This window comes from Cupressus sempervirens, chromosome 7 (genome assembly GCF_028749045.1).
Source record: "Cupressus sempervirens isolate cs-2001-9-10 chromosome 7, ASM2874904v1, whole genome shotgun sequence".
Classification (NCBI taxonomy): Eukaryota; Viridiplantae; Streptophyta; class Pinopsida; order Cupressales; family Cupressaceae; genus Cupressus; species Cupressus sempervirens.
In genome coordinates this window covers 102291816-102297815 of record NC_143124.1, presented here as the reverse complement: position 1 = coordinate 102297815, position 6000 = coordinate 102291816, and positions in this window count along the sequence as shown.

Below are 6000 nucleotides of genomic sequence, written 5' to 3'. Positions count from 1 at the left end.
CTACACTTGATTCTATACACTTTTTTTTAAAGAAGTGTTGATTTGAGATCTTATTGATGCACATTATGCCCAATGCATGAAGAGGTACTAGAATTTCAGGATGAAGTCACTTCAAACAATCATAAAAAAAACTACTAGCCAAAAAATTATGAAAAAATACACAATTTCTAGATCTCACTCTTACCTATCATCCTACCAAAAGGTTTTACACAATACTAAATGTAACTATATGTTTTGTTGAGCGTACAATTCAACAACTATGTTATATTTTTCAGGATCAACCATGAACAATTTTTCATGCATGTAGGGTTTGACCCTCTTGATCTTATTCATTTTTAAAAACTTTAGTAGTTTAGTTCAAGTAGATTCATAGTATTACAAATTTTTTGTTTTACACATCTTCTCATTTTGAGTGTATGACCCTCAAATGGGTCTTCCAAGATTACATTTACCTTATTTCAAAAAAAAGTTCTCCACTTTTACTCCCCTTTTTGCACACCATCTTGGTGCATATGACCAAGTTCTATCTATAAGAGTTTTGTTCAAGTGACTTATATATATTTCCTTAAGAAATTTGATGCTTTATATATTAGTAAAAAAAATTGTCCTCTTAAAAAAAACATCACAATTGACTCTTGAATGCCCAAACAAGAAGACAAATGTGTTGGTGTCAGATTAGTTTTGGCAATTGAGTGTCAACACACTTAATCAATTCTCAAGATGATGCCAAGTATAATATAGAAGCCGAGCTACAATGTGTATCGAGCCAGAGAATTCAATAGGTGCCAAGTGAACTTCAAGTGCCGAGTGAAGTTCAAGTGCCAAGTGATAAGTGATGTCGAGTCACTAGAGGTTCTGAGAAAAGTATAGATGCTGAGTGAAATAGAATTACTATAGGAGCTAAGTGAGATAAAATTCCTATATGTGTCGAGCATCAACAACTAGTAAGTGTCGAGTAACATAGAATCAACATATGAGTTTATGCCTTCACAAACTTAGATGTAAACTGTTTTTGAAGTTGACTGAAGATGAATTTTGAAGGATCTTGAATATAAGGTCAAATATTTTGCACTACCTATGTAAACAACATGTAGCCAATAAGAAAAATGGAGAAGGCATGCAACCAATAGGAAAAGTGCAAGAATTGAGCGGGACATGAAGAGTGAATATTGATCGTAGATTCATACCTAACTCTAAGTCTTTAAAGCCTTTAAAAGGAGGATGAAACCCTATTATGTGTGCACATGTGAGAAGTGTATGGGTGAATTATAGTGAAGTGTAGAGGGGTGTAAAGACTTAGAAAGAACAAAAAAACATTGCAGAATTTAGTGGATTGAGAATAGAGTATCAGAGTTTTGAGAAGAGACATATTAGATCAAGCAAGGATCAACGCATTTAGAGCACAACGAGGATTTGGAATAAAAAATTTAGGATTGCAAGTCATCAAGTCAAGACTTTCTAATACTCTCTAGCAATTGTATTAGGAATAAAAATCCTATGATGATAGGTTGGTTTAATAGCCATGTTGTAAGTCTTTAGACAAGGTGCTAAATCATTTAACAAGGTAGCATTCCAAGTGAATGTTTGTAAATCCTTTAACTAGGTCACTTTTAATAGGGTGTAAAGTCTTTAATAGGACAGGCCTTTCACAGGGCAGACCATTGGAAGTGGTCAAACTTTGTAACCTTGAATAGTTATATATTGCTGCAGTGATACTTTGTGGGTGTCATCGCCATCCCAGTTTGACCTTCTCATTTTAGAGGGTTTCTAGGTTACCAAATTTGTGTGTTATCTATTTTCATGCATGTCTTTACTTTCATGTTTATTAGATGAATTAGATGCATGTGAATGATTGTTGGAAATTTGATTGAAAAGATCATTGTTGAAGATCAAAGAGGAAGATTAGTTGATAATGAATGTTTTCAATTGTTGTTTTGTCATTGATGTCAAACTTGCTATTTGTAAGAATGAAAATTGCTTATAAGATCCAAGTGCTATCACTTAGTTGATTGATGAAGAGGGTTTAATCAACAAGATTTAACAAGAGCACCTAAGGGAAAGGTTGAGTTATGATGTTGTAATGGAGTGCAAGAATCAATTAAGACAATGGTGAGATGATGTATTGGTAACATATTAAAAGATACAGAGGTGGTCACACTTAGAAATATTAGAAGTATAAGTTAGAACAAGATTAACTGCAAAGCTTAAACTAAGTTCAATAGTGGGTGCTGAGCAAGCTAGTTGAAGATGAGCAAATTCTCAATTAGAGTCGAGAAAATGCAAAATCTACTGTGTGCCAAGTGATGTTCAAGTACCAAGAAAAGTATCAAATGCCGAGTATCAGTAAAACCATATTAGTAAAACCACAATTGATGCCAAGTAACACCGTATCAAGTGTCGAGCATCAAGATTTGAATAGTGCTGAGTTACTGCATTATTGGAAATGTCAAAGACTCACCAAATCTGAGCCGATATAGTTATTACCTTGAATTTTGTGAACTAGTTGGAGGATAAGGATGATGAGCTACTGGCACAAAATTCTATGTAAACTATTTTTGGGCAAATTCAAAAGGATTATTCAAGAAGTTTCTAGAGGAAACAAATTATGGGTTAGATACAACGAATCCTACCTAATCCATATGAATTGGAATCTAAGGAAGGAAGAATCGAGCGAGACAGAAGTTCAATACTTCTATTTAAGGAGTTATAGACCAAGAAGCAAATACTACTGTTGGAGTGCCAGATTGCAAAGTGGTTAGAAGGGTGTCAAGGAGAAGGCATCTAGGAGAAGGAAGAACAGAGCATAGAGCCTCTACTTCTACTGGTGGTCAAGAAGAGATGATTGCACTAGTACATTGAGCATTAAACTCAAGGAGACTGAGCTTAAAAGGAGGACAAGCTGTCAAGAATTGCAGAGACTGAAAGCCAAGCAAATGAAGAAGAGCTGAATGGTGATCTAAAATTTGCAAGTTGAGTTGTATTCTATAATCAGTTCAAAACCCCTAATTGTTACTCTTTAGCAATTGTATCAGTTATGATAGAAGGAAAATCCTATGGACTTAGGTTGGCTTAACAACCATTCATAAATCCTTTAATAGGGTGGCATTCCAAATGAATGTTCTAAAGTTCTCTAACTAGGCCCACTTCTAATAGGGTGGTTAAATCCTTTAACCAGGTCACATTTAACAATGTGTTGTAAGCCTTTAATAGGGTAGGCCTTTCACAGGGCATCACTTCAAAAGAGTGAGAATTGAGTAGCATGTTACTGGTGGTTTTTCCCAAATTGGGTTTCCACATAAATCATTGTGTTATGTGTTGATCTTTTTGTGTGTTATGCTTTCATGTTGATTTATAGTAACTTGCTAATCATAAGAGTTAAATCTTGGATGAATGAATGGTTATATGGGCACACTTTAGTTGCTAAAAAGTTTGAATTGGACATGTTGGACCTTGAATAACTAATTCAACCCCACTCTCAATTATTCTAAAACATTTTTAACAATATTGGTTAAAAGGATTTGAAAAGGTTAAAGTTAGTTACTTCTGATTCACCTCCCCTCTCAGAAGTAAATCTTCCCACTCATAAATTCCAAGAATTGTTATCAAAGCCAAGTTCTCACAAGAAGGAGCCTTACAACTTGGAGTAAAGATTTGGAAATGGAAGTCTACAAACTTGAGAAGATAATAGAGAATTAGGCAATTGATATACAACTTGCTTTACATGCTTTGGAAGAAGCTAGGGAGGAACTAAGAAAATCCTTAAAGAGAAGAAGAGAGATTGCCATAGCTAAGAATGATACACAATACAAGGAGATTGACACCTCAAAATTGTTTGCAAATGGGGATTCCAAAGAGTTTGATGCAGCAATAGTAGACCTAATGGAGAAGAATAGAGCTCAAGCAGAAGAAATTAGAACACTCAAGCTTGAACAAGAATCACAAGCCATGATGCTCTGTGAGGTGACTAGACAAAAGAAAAGAGCCATTGAAGATAAGGAAATTTTAGAAGAAGACAAGAGAAACCTTGCCAACATACTGGAAGAAAAGTCAACTGAGCTTGCAAGAATTTCAAACATGCAGCTAGACACCCTAAGCCAAATGATGAATGCACATCATAAACAGAATGTCAAGGACATTGAGATCTCTACACTGAAGATACAAAATGAAGAATTACAAAATTACCTGAAAAGAGAGAAGGAGATTGCAAAGAGCTTCAACAAACCCAATGAGGCAATCAAGTACTTTGAGAAGCTATTGAAATCACCAAGGGCTAGCAATGATACTTCAAGACTAGGATACACTAGCACTAAACAAGGAGAGACCTCCAAGATTGCAGAAGAAAGAAGTAACAAAGGTAAGAACACTAAACCTACTTGTCATTTCTGTGGTAAAAAAAGGACATACCTCTAATGTATGTAGGAGCGAGAATTCCCATCAACATGACAAACCTAAGAATGTGAGTCATTGTCATAAGTGCAAAAAACAAGGACATCAAGCACACGATTGTAGGACTAGGATTGTCAAAATACCAAGATTTGAAGGACACTATTACAATTGCAAGAAGTATGGACATAGAGCTTTTGAGTGTCGATCAAAGCCTATGTGGACACCTAATTAGCCAACAAGAGGAAATAACCATGGACATCACTACAATTGGGACTAAAACACCAATTATAGCTGTCATTACTATTAGGAATATGGACACATTCTTGAAAATTGCATAAGAACACATTTTAGAGGGAACTACGCAGATGGTTGAGCCAAACCACATGTTTCAGTTATTTGAAGACTGGTCATATTAGTAGGAATCACCCAACAAGGGTAAAGGCACACAACTCAAAGAAAAAAAAAAGTAAAGAGAAGGTAGATATTGAACACATTAGAAGAGAAATGAATAAGACATGGAAGAAGAAAGATGGGATTAGCACATCAAATGAAGGGATCACTTCACATAAAAGGTCAAGTGGTCACACTTCATCAAACTAAGCAAGAGAAGGCATGAGGGACTGATTTACAAAGCTTTATCATACATCAGTTCCTAAACAAGTAAGTACTAAAAAGAAAAGACAACATAAATAGAGATGCAGAGCTAAAACTTCAAGTTTTCATTAGTGTTGTCGAGTTGCCTTCAGATGCTGAGTAAAATCCCAGTGCATAAAGAGTTGATTGTAAAAATTAGTAGAAGCCAAATGATTAGTTGGAACCAAGTTGGTAGAAAAAGTTGAGTGAAGAAGAAAATTCAATCGAAGCCAAGTAAAGGATACTCCTGTGGAAGCTGAGTGATGAAAAGCCAATGGAAGGCAAGTAATGCAAAAATCCTTAAGAAGCCAAGTGGATAGTTGTAAATGCACTAAGCATTAAATGCAATGAAAATAGGGTATATTATTGAATTTTCAATCATTTTTTCTTCATCGCAAACAAAGAGAAAAGATGAGAAAGAGTGCAGAATGATTTCATAATAGAGAATCCAACATTTAAGTAGATTTCAACAACAATTCAGCATGTTTTTATCAATTTTGGAGTATTTAATTTTATGCTGATTTATGTAGTTTCATATTTTCTTCATGTTCAAACCCTAGATCATATAAATAGCTTCTAACTCTAGGAAAACATAAGAGAAGGAACCATTTAAGGTCTAGCTAGTGTCCAATGAAGTGAAACAACCTGATTTTTGGTGAATCCCTAAAGTGGCGTATAAGAATGACCCAGCTAGAGCCCTATCTATCATACCCCCTAAGGTAATTATGGTTTAGGATGTTAGGAGATGTAACAATTGCAAGATTGGAGCCATAGGAGACATGGAGATGAGGGAAACTTATGAGAGATTGTGTGAAAATGGAGTGTTAAAAGAAGAGTATCAAATTATTGAAAAGAAGGGCTTGACCTATGCCTTAGAATTTCCCATAGTATTCAAAACTAAATGGATCAGGCTAGTTCTTAGCAGAATACATGATGGAATTTAATGGTTGGAGGATGGCCCAGTGAAAATAAAAAAGAGAA